Genomic DNA, 22,339 nt, shown 5'->3' with positions numbered 1-22,339 from the left:
CCATAGCATTGGAGGGGTGAGGATGGCGCAGATGGAAACGTTTTCATGCGCTCCTCTGGGAGGAATGAAAAGAAAAGACGAAACCGGAAACAGTAGTAGCCGCAAGAGGAAGTGTCTTCAAGCGCCAAGCAAGCGCTCCTCGTTAGTATAGTGGTGCGTATCCCCGCCTGTCACGTGGGAGACCAGGGATGGATTGCTTGACGGCGAGCCAGGTTGCTTTTCTCCCATCAGATTCCAACCGCTAATGCTAACGCAGTGTGTGGGAGCTTACATGCTTTTCCTTTCCCGTCTTTTTCGGACGACTATTCCAAAGGGGTAACCTGAAGGAATAGGGGCCTGAAGACACGAGGCATTCTTAAACCAGCACTGGGCTGCACGGCCTTCTGTTGTGATCAGGTTATATTCGAGTCAAAAAGCCAGAGCATCCGCTTCCATCCTATGGAGCACGAGCTAAATCGGAAGAGGCAGGGGATACACCTACGCCTATCGGCGCACGTTCCCCGCGGCAGGCTGCTTCACCCATTTGCACCCGACTGGAGACGGCACTGAGCAAGCTTTTTGTCAGGAGTGGGATTCGAACCCACGCCTCCAGGGGAGACTGCGACCTGAACGCAGCGCCTTAGACCGCTCGGCCATCCTGACGCGGGCCCCCTGTCCCGGGGCGGTCTGATGAGCCACCGCGATCCCACTACGCTCCTCGAGTATCGCACTGTTATTAATACTACAGTGTGACTCCAGCATTAAAATGTTTGGAAAATGTGTCGGCTTTTATAATCCAGTGTAGAGCAGCATGTGATGATTTGTGCTACAACACCAAGCGCTCAAAGTGACGTCTGCGTTTGTCGTTGAAACTTTCAACTCTTTCATCACTTATGTAGGAAATAAAAAGAGCAGTTGTGCGCCACACGCAGAGCGGCTGTCAGCAGAGTGGCGCAGCGGAAGCGTGCTGGGCCCATAACCCAGAGGTCGATGGATCGAAACCATCCTCTGCTACGTGTGTCCTATGCACGATTCATAAGCATGCCATTGGGTTAGCAAAGTGCCTTCAAATAGTCTGCATCTCCCTTTCTTTAAATTCTGTCCTGAGTTTCTCTCTCGTGTGTGTTTGTGCAAGCTTGACACTTGCGGGACTCTTTAATCTTCACCAATACGGAGATGACCAAATGTGTCTTCGGTTGTTCTGAGGTCTTTGATAGTTTCTTTGAAAGCTTCAACTGAACCTCGAAATCGAAGCAGTTATGTTTATATTGATTTCTCGCGTTAATCATTACGAACCAGGAACAGCCAGCACACTCGGTCGCATTAGTAATTATGTCACGTCTCTACTTAGCAGAGCATTCAAAGGCCCACTGGAAGTAGTAAAGCACTAAAACACTGCAAAACTGAACTCGGGAAAATCATACTGGGAGCTCTGAGCGATGTCTGCATCCAAGCCATCCAATACGGACTCTGAAACCTTGGAATATCAACCGTATGATGCGCTACCTTTTACCTGGAGCAAAACGATGGAATTAGAAGAATGCTTACCGCAGGATACAACTGTGCCGCTGTTATTTGGAGCACGGTTTTCACTTGCATGAAAACTACAGCAGAACGTAGAAGGATGATCACTGAGGAGTCCACGCGGGCATGCTGAGGAGATTGTAGGTCGTACATTTCAATGATTACTGACATTTGCGCTGCTGGAGGTACAGTAATCAACAAAGAACAGGGTGTGCTACTCTCGAATCCGGTCAGCACATGATGAAAAGCCAGGAAGTATACCTTGTCAAATTGCCGTCAACAGGGACAAGTTAACCCCCAGCTCCACCGGCGCCCGGCTAGCTCAGTCGGTAGAGCATGAGACTCTTAATCTCAGGGTCGTGGGTTCGAGCCCCACGTTGGGCGGTGCCCGTCTCCTTATTAACAAAGTTTCCCGCTCATCCTTGAACCTCTTACACCTCGATGGTACCGAGCACTGCGTTTTAATGCACAGGTGTGATCAAACCGAGATGAAAAGGGCGTATCTAGCTCCTTGCCCGAGAGATAAATCAAAGGTTCCGCAGATAATCCCTTGGCTCCGGTCACCCGGACGCAGATAGGAGCTGCAGCCATCATAACTTGTATGAAAACTAAGAAGAGCTCCTGTCTATTTACAGTTTCATTTACTCTAGCGTTTCCTTAAACATTGCGTGTACGAAGGCTAAGAAATTGGAGAGCTATTCTAATACAATAACTATTAGGAATCTTTTCGGCATAACAGTTTCACTGTGATTTTGCAGGTAACACGTACGTTGGGAAAACATTTTGAACGCGATCAATAACCGCACTGGAAAAATGTGGGAAAGAAAGGGCGAAAAGCGACTCTTCAACATGTGGAAATATCTTCCTGAGCGGAGCCCTCTTCTCGAAGCTCAACACTCTGCAAGAGTCACTTCTCCCAACTTGCGCCCGCAGGTTTCCGTAGTGTGCCTGCAAAGAGCCATCCGCTTGAGACAGGTGCACCTCCCGATTTCATTGAACTAAGCTAGATGCACAATTTCTAATGCAGCCTTCATCACAATAGACAGTTCATTTCTCGAAAGCTTGTCGTAAAAAAAGGAAACAAAGAACGAAAACGTATAGCTGACAATCTTCTGAAGATGCAGATTCAGCTTTGGGGAAATGGACATTTTATGTATGCAGATGCTTTTCAAGCGCTGGTTTTAGAACGTCGCTGTGCTTCCAGCATCCTTTTCAGCCTTCTAAACTGGCTACCGAGGTGCCGATCACATTGTAAAGCGGTTGAGAGGCCGGAGCTGCTCAAACCGCTCTTGCCGTTTCCCATCAATCAAAAGCACTATGTTGTTTCTTTGTATGGAAAGCTTTTCAAGTCTGGCATCGACACGCACCTTTCCTGAAACGTCCAAAAGGTGAATGCTTCGCAAAGAAATCCAGTCTACCTTCAGGGGGCATGATGTTGAAATCGGAATGAGCCCTGGGTGGGCTTGAAGCAGCAGCTGTTCAGTTAACAGCTGCACAGAAACGCACCCCGCTCTCTTTGTATCATTCGCAAGTTTGTGGTTAAAGAGTAAAAAAGGCTGGAATTCTTCTGCCAGCCGGCAGGATTTCTTCTGCACTCACCCAGAAAAGCCAAGAATTGTATTTCATCTTTCGCAAGCTGTATTTTCCAGGAGGAGAATGAATACTTGCATTAAACTGAATCAAGCCGACAGAGACGCACAGCCGTTGTTTTTCTCCATGGGAAGTTTTTCGTTAAGGAAAAACACCGTTGTCATTTTCTTGCCAGCCGGCGGTATTTCTTGTGCAGCGATGAGCCAGATTTGTATTTCGTATTTCGCAAGTTGTGTGAATTTCTTGAAGTTGAAAGTGAATTCGCTCCAGAAAAGAAATGTCGCTTGAAAGCCGAGGCTGTTTGTTAAACCGCAGGACCTGAGCTTGCGTTCTGTTTCTCATGGCGTTCGCAAAGGCGATTCCTGCCTTTAAAACTGCTGTGTCTGCGACTGAAAGTGGCGTGTGTCGCAGCTTCTAAAGTCTTGTTGACGCTCCTCGATGTTGCTTTCTCTCTGCCTAAGGAAGTTCGATTGTCGCGTCGGAACGGGGAGACCTAATCCTTCCAGCTTTAAGCCACCCTTCAGTCTTCTGAAGGGTGTCCGAGTGCTAGCATGTCATTTGGCTTTTTTTGGGGGGAAGCGGAGAGCGACATTGAAAAAGGTTACCGCCGCCGCCTCGCCCTCCGTGTTAAATGATTGCAAGCCGGCGGCGGCGGCGCTCCCTGTAGTCGTGGCCGAGCGGTTAAGGCGATGGGCTAGAAAGCCATTGGGGTCTCCCCGCGTCGGCTCGAATCCTGCCGACTACGGCGCCCTTCTCCTGTCGCTTCGGCCTGCCCAGAAAAAGGCGGAGTGCCGTTTCTCTCTTCCTGCTTCTTGTACAAACGCTAAATCGCTTGGACCTGCTGCCTTGGAAGTAATGTCTTCAACATCCACCAGTGACATTTCACAGCTGGAAGCACACTGCCACGCTTTTGGCATTGGCATGTCTTGCGCCCTACTTCCAGCCTTTGAAGACCTAAGTATTCAAACTGAAAGAACCGGCTGAATGAGTGTTTGCAGTGCACCAGGAGGAGCAGGGACCATAGCATTGGAGGGGTGAGGATGGCGCAGATGGAAACGTTTTCATGCGCTCCTCTGGGAGGAATGAAAAGAAAAGACGAAACCGGAAACAGTAGTAGCCGCAAGAGGAAGTGTCTTCAAGCGCCAAGCAAGCGCTCCTCGTTAGTATAGTGGTGCGTATCCCCGCCTGTCACGTGGGAGACCAGGGATGGATTGCTTGACGGCGAGCCAGGTTGCTTTTCTCCCATCAGATTCCAACCGCTAATGCTAACGCAGTGTGTGGGAGCTTACATGCTTTTCCTTTCCCGTCTTTTTCGGACGACTATTCCAAAGGGGTAACCTGAAGGAATAGGGGCCTGAAGACACGAGGCATTCTTAAACCAGCACTGGGCTGCACGGTCTTCTGTTGTGATCAGGTTATATTCGAGTCAAAAAGCCAGAGCATCCGCTTCCATCCTATGGAGCACGAGCTAAATCGGAAGAGGCAGGGGATACACCTACGCCTATCGGCGCACGTTCCCCGCGGCAGGCTGCTTCACCCATTTGCACCCGACTGGAGACGGCACTGAGCAAGCTTTTTGTCAGGAGTGGGAGTCGAACCCACGCCTCCAGGGGAGACTGCGACCTGAACACAGCGCCTTAGACCGCTCGGCCATCCTGACGCGGGCCCCCTGTCCCGGGGCGGTCTGATGAGCCACCGCGATCCCACTACGCTCCTCGAGTATCGCACTGGTATTAATACTACAGTGTGACTCCAGCATTAAAATGTTTGGAAAATGTGTCGGCTTTTATAATCCAGTGTAGAGCAGCATGTGATGATTTGTGCTACAACACCAAGCGCTCAAAGTGACGTCTGCGTTTGTCGTTGAAACTTTCAACTCTTTCATCACTTATGTAGGAAATAAAAAGAGCAGTTGTGCGCCACACGCAGAGAGGCCGTCAGCAGAGTGGCGCAGCGGAAGCGTGCTGGGCCCATAACCCAGAGGTCGATGGATCGAAACCGTCCTCTGCTACATGTGTCCTATGCACGATTCATAAGCGTGCCATTGGGTTAGCAAAGTGCCTTCAAATAGTCTGCATCTCCCTTTCTTTAAATTCTGTCCTGAGTTTCTCTCTCGTGTGTGTTTGTGCAAGCTTGACACTTGCGGGACTCTTTAATCTTCACCAATACGGAGATGACCAAATGTGTCTTCGGTTGTTCTGAGGTCTTTGATAGTTTCTTTGAAAGCTTCAACTGAACCTCGAAATCGAAGCAGTTATGTTTATATTGATTTCTCGCGTTAATCATTACGAACCAGGAACAGCCAGCACACTCGGTCGCATTAGTAATTATGTCACGTCTCTACTTAGCAGAGCATTCAAAGGCCCACTGGAAGTAGTAAAGCACTAAAACACTGCAAAACTGAACTCGGGAAAATCATACTGGGAGCTCTGAGCGATGTCTGCATCCAAGCCATCCAATACGGACTCTGAAACCTTGGAATATCAACCGTATGATGCGCTACCTTTTACCTGGAGCAAAACGATGGAATTAGAAGAATGCTTACCGCAGGATACAACTGTGCCGCTGTTATTTGGAGCACGGTTTTCACTTGCATGAAAACTACAGCAGAACGTAGAAGGATGATCACTGAGGAGTCCACGCGGGCATGCTGAGGAGATTGTAGGTCGTACATTTCAATGATTACTGACATTTGCGCTGCTGGAGGTACAGTAATCAACAAAGAACAGGGTGTGCTACTCTCGAATCCGGTCAGCACATGATGAAAAGCCAGGAAGTATACCTTGTCAAATTGCCGTCAACAGGGACAAGTTAACCACCAGCTCCACCGGCGCCCGGCTAGCTCAGTCGGTAGAGCATGAGACTCTTAATCTCAGGGTCGTGGGTTCGAGCCCCACGTTGGGCGGTGCCCGTCTCCTTATTAACAAAGTTTCCCGCTCATCCTTGAACCTCTTACACCTCGATGGTACCGAGCACTGCGTTTTAATGCACAGGTGTGATCAAACCGAGATGAAAAGGGCGTATCTAGCTCCTTGCCCGAGAGATAAATCAAAGGTTCCGCAGATAATCCCTTGGCTCCGGTCACCCGGACGCAGATAGGAGCTGCAGCCATCATAACTTGTATGAAAACTAAGAAGAGCTCCTGTCTATTTACAGTTTCATTTACTCTAGCGTTTCCTTAAACATTGCGTGTACGAAGGCTAAGAAATTGGAGAGCTATTCTAATACAATAACTATTAGGAATCTTTTCGGCATAACAGTTTCACTGTGATTTTGCAGGTAACACGTACGTTGGGAAAACATTTTGAACGCGATCAATAACCGCACTGGAAAAATGTGGGAAAGAAAGGGCGAAAAGCGACTCTTCAACATGTGGAAATATCTTCCTGAGCGGAGCCCTCTTCTCGAAGCTCAACACTCTGCAAGAGTCACTTCTCCCAACTTGCGCCCGCAGGTTTCCGTAGTGTGCCTGCAAAGAGCCATCCGCTTGAGACAGGTGCACCTCCCGATTTCATTGAACTAAGCTAGATGCACAATTTCTAACGCAGCCTTCATCACAATAGACAGTTCATTTCTCGAAAGCTTGTCGTAAAAAAAGGAAACAAAGAACGAAAACGTATAGCTGACAATCTTCTGAAGATGCAGATTCAGCTTTGGGGAAATGGACATTTTATGTATGCAGATGCTTTTCAAGCGCTGGTTTTAGAACGTCGCTGTGCTTCCAGCATCCTTTTCAGCCTTCTAAACTGGCTACCGAGGTGCCGATCACATTGTAAAGCGGTTGAGAGGCCGGAGCTGCTCAAACCGCTCTTGCCGTTTCCCATCAATCAAAAGCACTATGTTGTTTCTTTGTATGGAAAGCTTTTCAAGTCTGGCATCGACACGCACCTTTCCTGAAACGTCCAAAAGGTGAATGCTTCGCAAAGAAATCCAGTCTACCTTCAGGGGGCATGATGTTGAAATCGGAATGAGCCCTGGGTGGGCTTGAAGCAGCAGCTGTTCAGTTAACAGCTGCACAGAAACGCACCCCGCTTGCTTTGTATCATTCGCAAGTTTGTGGTTAAAGAGTAAAAAAGGCTGGAATTCTTCTGCCAGCCGGCAGGATTTCTTCTGCACTCACCCAGAAAAGCCAAGAATTGTATTTCATCTTTCGCAAGCTGTATTTTCCAGGAGGAGAATGAATACTTGCATTAAACTGAATCAAGCCGACAGAGACGCACAGCCGTTGTTTTTCTCCATGGGAAGTTTTTCGTTAAGGAAAAACACCGTTGTCATTTTCTTGCCAGCCGGCGGTATTTCTTGTGCAGCGATGAGCCAGATTTGTATTTCGTATTTCGCAAGTTGTGTGAATTTCTTGAAGTTGAAAGTGAATCCGCTCCAGAAAAGAAATGTCGCTTGAAAGCCGAGGCTGTTTGTTAAACCGCAGGACCTGAGCATGCGTTCTGTTTCTCATGGCGTTCGCAAAGGCGATTCCTGCCTTTAAAACTGCTGTGTCTGCGACTGAAAGTGGCGTGTGTCGCAGCTTCTAAAGTCTTGTTGACGCTCCTCGATGTTGCTTTCTCTCTGCCTAAGGAAGTTCGATTGTCGCGTCGGAACGGGGAGACCTAATCCTTCCAGCTTTAAGCCACCCTTCAGTCTTCTGAAGGGTGTCCGAGTGCTAGCATGTCATTTGGCTTTTTTTGGGGGGAAGCGGAGAGCGACATTGAAAAAGGTTACCGCCGCCGCCTCGCCCTCCGTGTTAAATGATTGCAAGCCGGCAGCGGCGGCGCTCCCTGTAGTCGTGGCCGAGCGGTTAAGGCGATGGGCTAGAAAGCCATTGGGGTCTCCCCGCGTCGGCTCGAATCCTGCCGACTACGGCGCCCTTCTCCTGTCGCTTCGGCCTGCCCAGAAAAAGGCGGAGTGCCGTTTCTCTCTTCCTGCTTCTTGTACAAACGCTAAATCGCTTGGACCTGCTGCCTTGGAAGTAATGTCTTCAACATCCACCAGTGACATTTCACAGCTGGAAGCACACTGCCACGCTTTTGGCATTGGCATGTCTTGCGCCCTACTTCCAGCCTTTGAAGACCTAAGTATTCAAACTGAAAGAACCGGCTGAATGAGTGTTTGCAGTGCACCAGGAGGAGCAGGGACCATAGCATTGGAGGGGTGAGGATGGCGCAGATGGAAACGTTTTCATGCGCTCCTCTGGGAGGAATGAAAAGAAAAGACGAAACCGGAAACAGTAGTAGCCGCAAGAGGAAGTGTCTTCAAGCGCCAAGCAAGCGCTCCTCGTTAGTATAGTGGTGCGTATCCCCGCCTGTCACGTGGGAGACCAGGGATGGATTGCTTGACGGCGAGCCAGGTTGCTTTTCTCCCATCAGATTCCAACCGCTAATGCTAACGCAGTGTGTGGGAGCTTACATGCTTTTCCTTTCCCGTCTTTTTCGGACGACTATTCCAAAGGGGTAACCTGAAGGAATAGGGGCCTGAAGACACGAGGCATTCTTAAACCAGCACTGGGCTGCACGGTCTTCTGTTGTGATCAGGTTATATTCGAGTCAAAAAGCCAGAGCATCCGCTTCCATCCTATGGAGCACGAGCTAAATCGGAAGAGGCAGGGGATACACCTACGCCTATCGGCGCACGTTCCCCGCGGCAGGCTGCTTCACCCATTTGCACCCGACTGGAGACGGCACTGAGCAAGCTTTTTGTCAGGAGTGGGATTCGAACCCACGCCTCCAGGGGAGACTGCGACCTGAACGCAGCGCCTTAGACCGCTCGGCCATCCTGACGCGGGCCCCCTGTCCCGGGGCGGTCTGATGAGCCACCGCGATCCCACTACGCTCCTCGAGTATCGCACTGTTATTAATACTACAGTGTGACTCCAGCATTAAAATGTTTGGAAAATGTGTCGGCTTTTATAATCCAGTGTAGAGCAGCATGTGATGATTTGTGCTACAACACCAAGCGCTCAAAGTGACGTCTGCGTTTGTCGTTGAAACTTTCAACTCTTTCATCACTTATGTAGGAAATAAAAAGAGCAGTTGTGCGCCACACGCAGAGAGGCCGTCAGCAGAGTGGCGCAGCGGAAGCGTGCTGGGCCCATAACCCAGAGGTCGATGGATCGAAACCATCCTCTGCTACATGTGTCCTATGCACGATTCATAAGCGTGCCATTGGGTTAGCAAAGTGCCTTCAAATAGTCTGCATCTCCCTTTCTTTAAATTCTGTCCTGAGTTTCTCTCTCGTGTGTGTTTGTGCAAGCTTGACACTTGCGGGACTCTTTAATCTTCACCAATACGGAGATGACCAAATGTGTCTTCGGTTGTTCTGAGGTCTTTGATAGTTTCTTTGAAAGCTTCAACTGAACCTCGAAATCGAAGCAGTTATGTTTATATTGATTTCTCGCGTTAATCATTACGAACCAGGAACAGCCAGCACACTCGGTCGCATTAGTAATTATGTCACGTCTCTACTTAGCAGAGCATTCAAAGGCCCACTGGAAGTAGTAAAGCACTAAAACACTGCAAAACTGAACTCGGGAAAATCATACTGGGAGCTCTGAGCGATGTCTGCATCCAAGCCATCCAATACGGACTCTGAAACCTTGGAATATCAACCGTATGATGCGCTACCTTTTACCTGGAGCAAAACGATGGAATTAGAAGAATGCTTACCGCAGGATACAACTGTGCCGCTGTTATTTGGAGCACGGTTTTCACTTGCATGAAAACTACAGCAGAACGTAGAAGGATGATCACTGAGGAGTCCACGCGGGCATGCTGAGGAGATTGTAGGTCATACATTTCAATGATTACTGACATTTGCGCTGCTGGAGGTACAGTAATCAACAAAGAACAGGGTGTGCTACTCTCGAATCCGGTCAGCACATGATGAAAAGCCAGGAAGTATACCTTGTCAAATTGCCGTCAACAGGGACAAGTTAACCACCAGCTCCACCGGCGCCCGGCTAGCTCAGTCGGTAGAGCATGAGACTCTTAATCTCAGGGTCGTGGGTTCGAGCCCCACGTTGGGCGGTGCCCGTCTCCTTATTAACAAAGTTTCCCGCTCATCCTTGAACCTCTTACACCTCGATGGTACCGAGCACTGCGTTTTAATGCACAGGTGTGATCAAACCGAGATGAAAAGGGCGTATCTAGCTCCTTGCCCGAGAGATAAATCAAAGGTTCCGCAGATAATCCCTTGGCTCCGGTCACCCGGACGCAGATAGGAGCTGCAGCCATCATAACTTGTATGAAAACTAAGAAGAGCTCCTGTCTATTTACAGTTTCATTTACTCTAGCGTTTCCTTAAACATTGCGTGTACGAAGGCTAAGAAATTGGAGAGCTATTCTAATACAATAACTATTAGGAATCTTTTCGGCATAACAGTTTCACTGTGATTTTGCAGGTAACACGTACGTTGGGAAAACATTTTGAACGCGATCAATAACCGCACTGGAAAAATGTGGGAAAGAAAGGGCGAAAAGCGACTCTTCAACATGTGGAAATATCTTCCTGAGCGGAGCCCTCTTCTCGAAGCTCAACACTCTGCAAGAGTCACTTCTCCCAACTTGCGCCCGCAGGTTTCCGTAGTGTGCCTGCAAAGAGCCATCCGCTTGAGACAGGTGCACCTCCCGATTTCATTGAACTAAGCTAGATGCACAATTTCTAACGCAGCCTTCATCACAATAGACAGTTCATTTCTCGAAAGCTTGTCGTAAAAAAAGGAAACAAAGAACGAAAACGTATAGCTGACAATCTTCTGAAGATGCAGATTCAGCTTTGGGGAAATGGACATTTTATGTATGCAGATGCTTTTCAAGCGCTGGTTTTAGAACGTCGCTGTGCTTCCAGCATCCTTTTCAGCCTTCTAAACTGGCTACCGAGGTGCCGATCACATTGTAAAGCGGTTGAGAGGCCGGAGCTGCTCAAACCGCTCTTGCCGTTTCCCATCAATCAAAAGCACTATGTTGTTTCTTTGTATGGAAAGCTTTTCAAGTCTGGCATCGACACGCACCTTTCCTGAAACGTCCAAAAGGTGAATGCTTCGCAAAGAAATCCAGTCTACCTTCAGGGGGCATGATGTTGAAATCGGAATGAGCCCTGGGTGGGCTTGAAGCAGCAGCTGTTCAGTTAACAGCTGCACAGAAACGCACCCCGCTTGCTTTGTATCATTCGCAAGTTTGTGGCTAAAGAGTAAAAAAGGCTGGAATTCTTCTGCCAGCCGGCAGGATTTCTTCTGCACTCACCCAGAAAAGCCAAGAATTGTATTTCATCTTTCGCAAGCTGTATTTTCCAGGAGGAGAATGAATACTTGCATTAAACTGAATCAAGCCGACAGAGACGCACAGCCGTTGTTTTTCTCCATGGGAAGTTTTTCGTTAAGGAAAAACACCGTTGTCATTTTCTTGCCAGCCGGCGGTATTTCTTGTGCAGCGATGAGCCAGATTTGTATTTCGTATTTCGCAAGTTGTGTGAATTTCTTGAAGTTGAAAGTGAATTCGCTCCAGAAAAGAAATGTCGCTTGAAAGCCGAGGCTGTTTGTTAAACCGCAGGACCTGAGCTTGCGTTCTGTTTCTCATGGCGTTCGCAAAGGCGATTCCTGCCTTTAAAACTGCTGTGTCTGCGACTGAAAGTGGCGTGTGTCGCAGCTTCTAAAGTCTTGTTGACGCTCCTCGATGTTGCTTTCTCTCTGCCTAAGGAAGTTCGATTGTCGCGTCGGAACGGGGAGACCTAATCCTTCCAGCTTTAAGCCACCCTTCAGTCTTCTGAAGGGTGTCCGAGTGCTAGCATGTCATTTGGCTTTTTTTGGGGGGAAGCGGAGAGCGACATTGAAAAAGGTTACCGCCGCCGCCTCGCCCTCCGTGTTAAATGATTGCAAGCCGGCAGCGGCGGCGCTCCCTGTAGTCGTGGCCGAGCGGTTAAGGCGATGGGCTAGAAAGCCATTGGGGTCTCCCCGCGTCGGCTCGAATCCTGCCGACTACGGCGCCCTTCTCCTGTCGCTTCGGCCTGCCCAGAAAAAGGCGGAGTGCCGTTTCTCTCTTCCTGCTTCTTGTACAAACGCTAAATCGCTTGGACCTGCTGCCTTGGAAGTAATGTCTTCAACATCCACCAGTGACATTTCACAGCTGGAAGCACACTGCCACGCTTTTGGCATTGGCATGTCTTGCGCCCTACTTCCAGCCTTTGAAGACCTAAGTATTCAAACTGAAAGAACCGGCTGAATGAGTGTTTGCAGTGCACCAGGAGGAGCAGGGACCATAGCATTGGAGGGGTGAGGATGGCGCAGATGGAAACGTTTTCATGCGCTCCTCTGGGAGGAATGAAAAGAAAAGACGAAACCGGAAACAGTAGTAGCCGCAAGAGGAAGTGTCTTCAAGCGCCAAGCAAGCGCTCCTCGTTAGTATAGTGGTGCGTATCCCCGCCTGTCACGTGGGAGACCAGGGATGGATTGCTTGACGGCGAGCCAGGTTGCTTTTCTCCCATCAGATTCCAACCGCTAATGCTAACGCAGTGTGTGGGAGCTTACATGCTTTTCCTTTCCCGTCTTTTTCGGACGACTATTCCAAAGGGGTAACCTGAAGGAATAGGGGCCTGAAGACACGAGGCATTCTTAAACCAGCACTGGGCTGCACGGCCTTCTGTTGTGATCAGGTTATATTCGAGTCAAAAAGCCAGAGCATCCGCTTCCATCCTATGGAGCACGAGCTAAATCGGAAGAGGCAGGGGATACACCTACGCCTATCGGCGCACGTTCCCCGCGGCAGGCTGCTTCACCCATTTGCACCCGACTGGAGACGGCACTGAGCAAGCTTTTTGTCAGGAGTGGGATTCGAACCCACGCCTCCAGGGGAGACTGCGACCTGAACGCAGCGCCTTAGACCGCTCGGCCATCCTGACGCGGGCCCCCTGTCCCGGGGCGGTCTGATGAGCCACCGCGATCCCACTACGCTCCTCGAGTATCGCACTGTTATTAATACTACAGTGTGACTCCAGCATTAAAATGTTTGGAAAATGTGTCGGCTTTTATAATCCAGTGTAGAGCAGCATGTGATGATTTGTGCTACAACACCAAGCGCTCAAAGTGACGTCTGCGTTTGTCGTTGAAACTTTCAACTCTTTCATCACTTATGTAGGAAATAAAAAGAGCAGTTGTGCGCCACACGCAGAGCGGCTGTCAGCAGAGTGGCGCAGCGGAAGCGTGCTGGGCCCATAACCCAGAGGTCGATGGATCGAAGCCATCCTCTGCTACGTGTGTCCTATGCACGATTCATAAGCATGCCATTGGGTTAGCAAAGTGCCTTCAAATAGTCTGCATCTCCCTTTCTTTAAATTCTGTCCTGAGTTTCTCTCTCGTGTGTGTTTGTGCAAGCTTGACACTTGCGGGACTCTTTAATCTTCACCAATACGGAGATGACCAAATGTGTCTTCGGTTGTTCTGAGGTCTTTGATAGTTTCTTTGAAAGCTTCAACTGAACCTCGAAATCGAAGCAGTTATGTTTATATTGATTTCTCGCGTTAATCATTACGAACCAGGAACAGCCAGCACACTCGGTCGCATTAGTAATTATGTCACGTCTCTACTTAGCAGAGCATTCAAAGGCCCACTGGAAGTAGTAAAGCACTAAAACACTGCAAAACTGAACTCGGGAAAATCATACTGGGAGCTCTGAGCGATGTCTGCATCCAAGCCATCCAATACGGACTCTGAAACCTTGGAATATCAACCGTATGATGCGCTACCTTTTACCTGGAGCAAAACGATGGAATTAGAAGAATGCTTACCGCAGGATACAACTGTGCCGCTGTTATTTGGAGCACGGTTTTCACTTGCATGAAAACTACAGCAGAACGTAGAAGGATGATCACTGAGGAGTCCACGCGGGCATGCTGAGGAGATTGTAGGTCGTACATTTCAATGATTACTGACATTTGCGCTGCTGGAGGTACAGTAATCAACAAAGAACAGGGTGTGCTACTCTCGAATCCGGTCAGCACATGATGAAAAGCCAGGAAGTATACCTTGTCAAATTGCCGTCAACAGGGACAAGTTAACCCCCAGCTCCACCGGCGCCCGGCTAGCTCAGTCGGTAGAGCATGAGACTCTTAATCTCAGGGTCGTGGGTTCGAGCCCCACGTTGGGCGGTGCCCGTCTCCTTATTAACAAAGTTTCCCGCTCATCCTTGAACCTCTTACACCTCGATGGTACCGAGCACTGCGTTTTAATGCACAGGTGTGATCAAACCGAGATGAAAAGGGCGTATCTAGCTCCTTGCCCGAGAGATAAATCAAAGGTTCCGCAGATAATCCCTTGGCTCCGGTCACCCGGACGCAGATAGGAGCTGCAGCCATCATAACTTGTATGAAAACTAAGAAGAGCTCCTGTCTATTTACAGTTTCATTTACTCTAGCGTTTCCTTAAACATTGCGTGTACGAAGGCTAAGAAATTGGAGAGCTATTCTAATACAATAACTATTAGGAATCTTTTCGGCATAACAGTTTCACTGTGATTTTGCAGGTAACACGTACGTTGGGAAAACATTTTGAACGCGATCAATAACCGCACTGGAAAAATGTGGGAAAGAAAGGGCGAAAAGCGACTCTTCAACATGTGGAAATATCTTCCTGAGCGGAGCCCTCTTCTCGAAGCTCAACACTCTGCAAGAGTCACTTCTCCCAACTTGCGCCCGCAGGTTTCCGTAGTGTGCCTGCAAAGAGCCATCCGCTTGAGACAGGTGCACCTCCCGATTTCATTGAACTAAGCTAGATGCACAATTTCTAATGCAGCCTTCATCACAATAGACAGTTCATTTCTCGAAAGCTTGTCGTAAAAAAAGGAAACAAAGAACGAAAACGTATAGCTGACAATCTTCTGAAGATGCAGATTCAGCTTTGGGGAAATGGACATTTTATGTATGCAGATGCTTTTCAAGCGCTGGTTTTAGAACGTCGCTGTGCTTCCAGCATCCTTTTCAGCCTTCTAAACTGGCTACCGAGGTGCCGATCACATTGTAAAGCGGTTGAGAGGCCGGAGCTGCTCAAACCGCTCTTGCCGTTTCCCATCAATCAAAAGCACTATGTTGTTTCTTTGTATGGAAAGCTTTTCAAGTCTGGCATCGACACGCACCTTTCCTGAAACGTCCAAAAGGTGAATGCTTCGCAAAGAAATCCAGTCTACCTTCAGGGGGCATGATGTTGAAATCGGAATGAGCCCTGGGTGGGCTTGAAGCAGCAGCTGTTCAGTTAACAGCTGCACAGAAACGCACCCCGCTCTCTTTGTATCATTCGCAAGTTTGTGGTTAAAGAGTAAAAAAGGCTGGAATTCTTCTGCCAGCCGGCAGGATTTCTTCTGCACTCACCCAGAAAAGCCAAGAATTGTATTTCATCTTTCGCAAGCTGTATTTTCCAGGAGGAGAATGAATACTTGCATTAAACTGAATCAAGCCGACAGAGACGCACAGCCGTTGTTTTTCTCCATGGGAAGTTTTTCGTTAAGGAAAAACACCGTTGTCATTTTCTTGCCAGCCGGCGGTATTTCTTGTGCAGCGATGAGCCAGATTTGTATTTCGTATTTCGCAAGTTGTGTGAATTTCTTGAAGTTGAAAGTGAATTCGCTCCAGAAAAGAAATGTCGCTTGAAAGCCGAGGCTGTTTGTTAAACCGCAGGACCTGAGCTTGCGTTCTGTTTCTCATGGCGTTCGCAAAGGCGATTCCTGCCTTTAAAACTGCTGTGTCTGCGACTGAAAGTGGCGTGTGTCGCAGCTTCTAAAGTCTTGTTGACGCTCCTCGATGTTGCTTTCTCTCTGCCTAAGGAAGTTCGATTGTCGCGTCGGAACGGGGAGACCTAATCCTTCCAGCTTTAAGCCACCCTTCAGTCTTCTGAAGGGTGTCCGAGTGCTAGCATGTCATTTGGCTTTTTTTGGGGGGAAGCGGAGAGCGACATTGAAAAAGGTTACCGCCGCCGCCTCGCCCTCCGTGTTAAATGATTGCAAGCCGGCGGCGGCGGCGCTCCCTGTAGTCGTGGCCGAGCGGTTAAGGCGATGGGCTAGAAAGCCATTGGGGTCTCCCCGCGTCGGCTCGAATCCTGCCGACTACGGCGCCCTTCTCCTGTCGCTTCGGCCTGCCCAGAAAAAGGCGGAGTGCCGTTTCTCTCTTCCTGCTTCTTGTACAAACGCTAAATCGCTTGGACCTGCTGCCTTGGAAGTAATGTCTTCAACATCCACCAGTGACATTTCACAGCTGGAAGCACACTGCCACGCTTTTGGCATTGGCATGTCTTGCGCCCTACTTCCAGCCTTTGAAGACCTAAGTATTCAAACTGAAAGAACCGGCTGAATGAGTGTTTGCAGTGCACCAGGAGGAGCAGGGACCATAGCATTGGAGGGGTGAGGATGGCGCAGATGGAAACGTTTTCATGCGCTCCTCTGGGAGGAATGAAAAGAAAAGACGAAACCGGAAACAGTAGTAGCCGCAAGAGGAAGTGTCTTCAAGCGCCAAGCAAGCGCTCCTCGTTAGTATAGTGGTGCGTATCCCCGCCTGTCACGTGGGAGACCAGGGATGGATTGCTTGACGGCGAGCCAGGTTGCTTTTCTCCCATCAGATTCCAACCGCTAATGCTAACGCAGTGTGTGGGAGCTTACATGCTTTTCCTTTCCCGTCTTTTTCGGACGACTATTCCAAAGGGGTAACCTGAAGGAATAGGGGCCTGAAGACACGAGGCATTCTTAAACCAGCACTGGGCTGCACGGTCTTCTGTTGTGATCAGGTTATATTCGAGTCAAAAAGCCAGAGCATCCGCTTCCATCCTATGGAGCACGAGCTAAATCGGAAGAGGCAGGGGATACACCTACGCCTATCGGCGCACGTTCCCCGCGGCAGGCTGCTTCACCCATTTGCACCCGACTGGAGACGGCACTGAGCAAGCTTTTTGTCAGGAGTGGGAGTCGAACCCACGCCTCCAGGGGAGACTGCGACCTGAACACAGCGCCTTAGACCGCTCGGCCATCCTGACGCGGGCCCCCTGTCCCGGGGCGGTCTGATGAGCCACCGCGATCCCACTACGCTCCTCGAGTATCGCACTGGTATTAATACTACAGTGTGACTCCAGCATTAAAATGTTTGGAAAATGTGTCGGCTTTTATAATCCAGTGTAGAGCAGCATGTGATGATTTGTGCTACAACACCAAGCGCTCAAAGTGACGTCTGCGTTTGTCGTTGAAACTTTCAACTCTTTCATCACTTATGTAGGAAATAAAAAGAGCAGTTGTGCGCCACACGCAGAGAGGCCGTCAGCAGAGTGGCGCAGCGGAAGCGTGCTGGGCCCATAACCCAGAGGTCGATGGATCGAAACCGTCCTCTGCTACATGTGTCCTATGCACGATTCATAAGCGTGCCATTGGGTTAGCAAAGTGCCTTCAAATAGTCTGCATCTCCCTTTCTTTAAATTCTGTCCTGAGTTTCTCTCTCGTGTGTGTTTGTGCAAGCTTGACACTTGCGGGACTCTTTAATCTTCACCAATACGGAGATGACCAAATGTGTCTTCGGTTGTTCTGAGGTCTTTGATAGTTTCTTTGAAAGCTTCAACTGAACCTCGAAATCGAAGCAGTTATGTTTATATTGATTTCTCGCGTTAATCATTACGAACCAGGAACAGCCAGCACACTCGGTCGCATTAGTAATTATGTCACGTCTCTACTTAGCAGAGCATTCAAAGGCCCACTGGAAGTAGTAAAGCACTAAAACACTGCAAAACTGAACTCGGGAAAATCATACTGGGAGCTCTGAGCGATGTCTGCATCCAAGCCATCCAATACGGACTCTGAAACCTTGGAATATCAACCGTATGATGCGCTACCTTTTACCTGGAGCAAAACGATGGAATTAGAAGAATGCTTACCGCAGGATACAACTGTGCCGCTGTTATTTGGAGCACGGTTTTCACTTGCATGAAAACTACAGCAGAACGTAGAAGGATGATCACTGAGGAGTCCACGCGGGCATGCTGAGGAGATTGTAGGTCGTACATTTCAATGATTACTGACATTTGCGCTGCTGGAGGTACAGTAATCAACAAAGAACAGGGTGTGCTACTCTCGAATCCGGTCAGCACATGATGAAAAGCCAGGAAGTATACCTTGTCAAATTGCCGTCAACAGGGACAAGTTAACCACCAGCTCCACCGGCGCCCGGCTAGCTCAGTCGGTAGAGCATGAGACTCTTAATCTCAGGGTCGTGGGTTCGAGCCCCACGTTGGGCGGTGCCCGTCTCCTTATTAACAAAGTTTCCCGCTCATCCTTGAACCTCTTACACCTCGATGGTACCGAGCACTGCGTTTTAATGCACAGGTGTGATCAAACCGAGATGAAAAGGGCGTATCTAGCTCCTTGCCCGAGAGATAAATCAAAGGTTCCGCAGATAATCCCTTGGCTCCGGTCACCCGGACGCAGATAGGAGCTGCAGCCATCATAACTTGTATGAAAACTAAGAAGAGCTCCTGTCTATTTACAGTTTCATTTACTCTAGCGTTTCCTTAAACATTGCGTGTACGAAGGCTAAGAAATTGGAGAGCTATTCTAATACAATAACTATTAGGAATCTTTTCGGCATAACAGTTTCACTGTGATTTTGCAGGTAACACGTACGTTGGGAAAACATTTTGAACGCGATCAATAACCGCACTGGAAAAATGTGGGAAAGAAAGGGCGAAAAGCGACTCTTCAACATGTGGAAATATCTTCCTGAGCGGAGCCCTCTTCTCGAAGCTCAACACTCTGCAAGAGTCACTTCTCCCAACTTGCGCCCGCAGGTTTCCGTAGTGTGCCTGCAAAGAGCCATCCGCTTGAGACAGGTGCACCTCCCGATTTCATTGAACTAAGCTAGATGCACAATTTCTAACGCAGCCTTCATCACAATAGACAGTTCATTTCTCGAAAGCTTGTCGTAAAAAAAGGAAACAAAGAACGAAAACGTATAGCTGACAATCTTCTGAAGATGCAGATTCAGCTTTGGGGAAATGGACATTTTATGTATGCAGATGCTTTTCAAGCGCTGGTTTTAGAACGTCGCTGTGCTTCCAGCATCCTTTTCAGCCTTCTAAACTGGCTACCGAGGTGCCGATCACATTGTAAAGCGGTTGAGAGGCCGGAGCTGCTCAAACCGCTCTTGCCGTTTCCCATCAATCAAAAGCACTATGTTGTTTCTTTGTATGGAAAGCTTTTCAAGTCTGGCATCGACACGCACCTTTCCTGAAACGTCCAAAAGGTGAATGCTTCGCAAAGAAATCCAGTCTACCTTCAGGGGGCATGATGTTGAAATCGGAATGAGCCCTGGGTGGGCTTGAAGCAGCAGCTGTTCAGTTAACAGCTGCACAGAAACGCACCCCGCTTGCTTTGTATCATTCGCAAGTTTGTGGTTAAAGAGTAAAAAAGGCTGGAATTCTTCTGCCAGCCGGCAGGATTTCTTCTGCACTCACCCAGAAAAGCCAAGAATTGTATTTCATCTTTCGCAAGCTGTATTTTCCAGGAGGAGAATGAATACTTGCATTAAACTGAATCAAGCCGACAGAGACGCACAGCCGTTGTTTTTCTCCATGGGAAGTTTTTCGTTAAGGAAAAACACCGTTGTCATTTTCTTGCCAGCCGGCGGTATTTCTTGTGCAGCGATGAGCCAGATTTGTATTTCGTATTTCGCAAGTTGTGTGAATTTCTTGAAGTTGAAAGTGAATCCGCTCCAGAAAAGAAATGTCGCTTGAAAGCCGAGGCTGTTTGTTAAACCGCAGGACCTGAGCATGCGTTCTGTTTCTCATGGCGTTCGCAAAGGCGATTCCTGCCTTTAAAACTGCTGTGTCTGCGACTGAAAGTGGCGTGTGTCGCAGCTTCTAAAGTCTTGTTGACGCTCCTCGATGTTGCTTTCTCTCTGCCTAAGGAAGTTCGATTGTCGCGTCGGAACGGGGAGACCTAATCCTTCCAGCTTTAAGCCACCCTTCAGTCTTCTGAAGGGTGTCCGAGTGCTAGCATGTCATTTGGCTTTTTTTGGGGGGAAGCGGAGAGCGACATTGAAAAAGGTTACCGCCGCCGCCTCGCCCTCCGTGTTAAATGATTGCAAGCCGGCGGCGGCGGCGCTCCCTGTAGTCGTGGCCGAGCGGTTAAGGCGATGGGCTAGAAAGCCATTGGGGTCTCCCCGCGTCGGCTCGAATCCTGCCGACTACGGCGCCCTTCTCCTGTCGCTTCGGCCTGCCCAGAAAAAGGCGGAGTGCCGTTTCTCTCTTCCTGCTTCTTGTACAAACGCTAAATCGCTTGGACCTGCTGCCTTGGAAGTAATGTCTTCAACATCCACCAGTGACATTTCACAGCTGGAAGCACACTGCCACGCTTTTGGCATTGGCATGTCTTGCGCCCTACTTCCAGCCTTTGAAGACCTAAGTATTCAAACTGAAAGAACCGGCTGAATGAGTGTTTGCAGTGCACCAGGAGGAGCAGGGACCATAGCATTGGAGGGGTGAGGATGGCGCAGATGGAAACGTTTTCATGCGCTCCTCTGGGAGGAATGAAAAGAAAAGACGAAACCGGAAACAGTAGTAGCCGCAAGAGGAAGTGTCTTCAAGCGCCAAGCAAGCGCTCCTCGTTAGTATAGTGGTGCGTATCCCCGCCTGTCACGTGGGAGACCAGGGATGGATTGCTTGACGGCGAGCCAGGTTGCTTTTCTCCCATCAGATTCCAACCGCTAATGCTAACGCAGTGTGTGGGAGCTTACATGCTTTTCCTTTCCCGTCTTTTTCGGACGACTATTCCAAAGGGGTAACCTGAAGGAATAGGGGCCTGAAGACACGAGGCATTCTTAAACCAGCACTGGGCTGCACGGTCTTCTGTTGTGATCAGGTTATATTCGAGTCAAAAAGCCAGAGCATCCGCTTCCATCCTATGGAGCACGAGCTAAATCGGAAGAGGCAGGGGATACACCTACGCCTATCGGCGCACGTTCCCCGCGGCAGGCTGCTTCACCCATTTGCACCCGACTGGAGACGGCACTGAGCAAGCTTTTTGTCAGGAGTGGGATTCGAACCCACGCCTCCAGGGGAGACTGCGACCTGAACGCAGCGCCTTAGACCGCTCGGCCATCCTGACGCGGGCCCCCTGTCCCGGGGCGGTCTGATGAGCCACCGCGATCCCACTACGCTCCTCGAGTATCGCACTGTTATTAATACTACAGTGTGACTCCAGCATTAAAATGTTTGGAAAATGTGTCGGCTTTTATAATCCAGTGTAGAGCAGCATGTGATGATTTGTGCTACAACACCAAGCGCTCAAAGTGACGTCTGCGTTTGTCGTTGAAACTTTCAACTCTTTCATCACTTATGTAGGAAATAAAAAGAGCAGTTGTGCGCCACACGCAGAGAGGCCGTCAGCAGAGTGGCGCAGCGGAAGCGTGCTGGGCCCATAACCCAGAGGTCGATGGATCGAAACCATCCTCTGCTACATGTGTCCTATGCACGATTCATAAGCGTGCCATTGGGTTAGCAAAGTGCCTTCAAATAGTCTGCATCTCCCTTTCTTTAAATTCTGTCCTGAGTTTCTCTCTCGTGTGTGTTTGTGCAAGCTTGACACTTGCGGGACTCTTTAATCTTCACCAATACGGAGATGACCAAATGTGTCTTCGGTTGTTCTGAGGTCTTTGATAGTTTCTTTGAAAGCTTCAACTGAACCTCGAAATCGAAGCAGTTATGTTTATATTGATTTCTCGCGTTAATCATTACGAACCAGGAACAGCCAGCACACTCGGTCGCATTAGTAATTATGTCACGTCTCTACTTAGCAGAGCATTCAAAGGCCCACTGGAAGTAGTAAAGCACTAAAACACTGCAAAACTGAACTCGGGAAAATCATACTGGGAGCTCTGAGCGATGTCTGCATCCAAGCCATCCAATACGGACTCTGAAACCTTGGAATATCAACCGTATGATGCGCTACCTTTTACCTGGAGCAAAACGATGGAATTAGAAGAATGCTTACCGCAGGATACAACTGTGCCGCTGTTATTTGGAGCACGGTTTTCACTTGCATGAAAACTACAGCAGAACGTAGAAGGATGATCACTGAGGAGTCCACGCGGGCATGCTGAGGAGATTGTAGGTCATACATTTCAATGATTACTGACATTTGCGCTGCTGGAGGTACAGTAATCAACAAAGAACAGGGTGTGCTACTCTCGAATCCGGTCAGCACATGATGAAAAGCCAGGAAGTATACCTTGTCAAATTGCCGTCAAC

The 22,339-nt window shown here is 49.0% G+C and overlaps 14 non-coding genes across 14 annotated transcripts; 10 read left to right on the top strand and 4 right to left on the bottom strand.

The window, feature by feature from the left end:
• Positions 1 to 559: 559 nt before the first annotated feature.
• trnal-cag (transfer RNA leucine (anticodon CAG)) lies at positions 560 to 642 on the bottom strand. Its single transcript has one exon. It is a non-coding gene; the product is annotated as a tRNA-Leu (tRNA).
• Positions 643 to 921: 279 nt separating this feature from the next.
• Positions 922 to 993, top strand: trnam-cau (transfer RNA methionine (anticodon CAU)). Its single transcript has one exon. It is a non-coding gene; the product is annotated as a tRNA-Met (tRNA).
• Positions 994 to 1,814: 821 nt separating this feature from the next.
• On the top strand, positions 1,815 to 1,887 carry trnak-cuu (transfer RNA lysine (anticodon CUU)). Its single transcript has one exon. It is a non-coding gene; the product is annotated as a tRNA-Lys (tRNA).
• A 3,145-nt stretch (positions 1,888 to 5,032) lies between these two features.
• Positions 5,033 to 5,104, top strand: trnam-cau (transfer RNA methionine (anticodon CAU)). Its single transcript has one exon. It is a non-coding gene; the product is annotated as a tRNA-Met (tRNA).
• Positions 5,105 to 5,925: 821 nt separating this feature from the next.
• Positions 5,926 to 5,998, top strand: trnak-cuu (transfer RNA lysine (anticodon CUU)). Its single transcript has one exon. It is a non-coding gene; the product is annotated as a tRNA-Lys (tRNA).
• Positions 5,999 to 8,781: 2,783 nt separating this feature from the next.
• trnal-cag (transfer RNA leucine (anticodon CAG)) lies at positions 8,782 to 8,864 on the bottom strand. The gene has a single exon. It is a non-coding gene; the product is annotated as a tRNA-Leu (tRNA).
• Positions 8,865 to 9,143: 279 nt separating this feature from the next.
• On the top strand, positions 9,144 to 9,215 carry trnam-cau (transfer RNA methionine (anticodon CAU)). The gene has a single exon. It is a non-coding gene; the product is annotated as a tRNA-Met (tRNA).
• An 821-nt stretch (positions 9,216 to 10,036) lies between these two features.
• On the top strand, positions 10,037 to 10,109 carry trnak-cuu (transfer RNA lysine (anticodon CUU)). Its single transcript has one exon. It is a non-coding gene; the product is annotated as a tRNA-Lys (tRNA).
• A 2,783-nt stretch (positions 10,110 to 12,892) lies between these two features.
• trnal-cag (transfer RNA leucine (anticodon CAG)) lies at positions 12,893 to 12,975 on the bottom strand. The gene has a single exon. It is a non-coding gene; the product is annotated as a tRNA-Leu (tRNA).
• Positions 12,976 to 14,147: 1,172 nt separating this feature from the next.
• On the top strand, positions 14,148 to 14,220 carry trnak-cuu (transfer RNA lysine (anticodon CUU)). Its single transcript has one exon. It is a non-coding gene; the product is annotated as a tRNA-Lys (tRNA).
• A 3,145-nt stretch (positions 14,221 to 17,365) lies between these two features.
• trnam-cau (transfer RNA methionine (anticodon CAU)) lies at positions 17,366 to 17,437 on the top strand. Its single transcript has one exon. It is a non-coding gene; the product is annotated as a tRNA-Met (tRNA).
• An 821-nt stretch (positions 17,438 to 18,258) lies between these two features.
• Positions 18,259 to 18,331, top strand: trnak-cuu (transfer RNA lysine (anticodon CUU)). Its single transcript has one exon. It is a non-coding gene; the product is annotated as a tRNA-Lys (tRNA).
• Positions 18,332 to 21,114: 2,783 nt separating this feature from the next.
• Positions 21,115 to 21,197, bottom strand: trnal-cag (transfer RNA leucine (anticodon CAG)). Its single transcript has one exon. It is a non-coding gene; the product is annotated as a tRNA-Leu (tRNA).
• Positions 21,198 to 21,476: 279 nt separating this feature from the next.
• trnam-cau (transfer RNA methionine (anticodon CAU)) lies at positions 21,477 to 21,548 on the top strand. The gene has a single exon. It is a non-coding gene; the product is annotated as a tRNA-Met (tRNA).
• Positions 21,549 to 22,339: the final 791 nt, after the last annotated feature.

The sequence above is a fragment of the Lepisosteus oculatus genome, unplaced genomic scaffold (assembly GCF_040954835.1).
Source record: "Lepisosteus oculatus isolate fLepOcu1 unplaced genomic scaffold, fLepOcu1.hap2 HAP2_SCAFFOLD_75, whole genome shotgun sequence".
Taxonomy (NCBI): Eukaryota; Metazoa; Chordata; class Actinopteri; order Semionotiformes; family Lepisosteidae; genus Lepisosteus; species Lepisosteus oculatus.
This window is presented reverse-complemented; position numbering and strand designations above follow the sequence as displayed.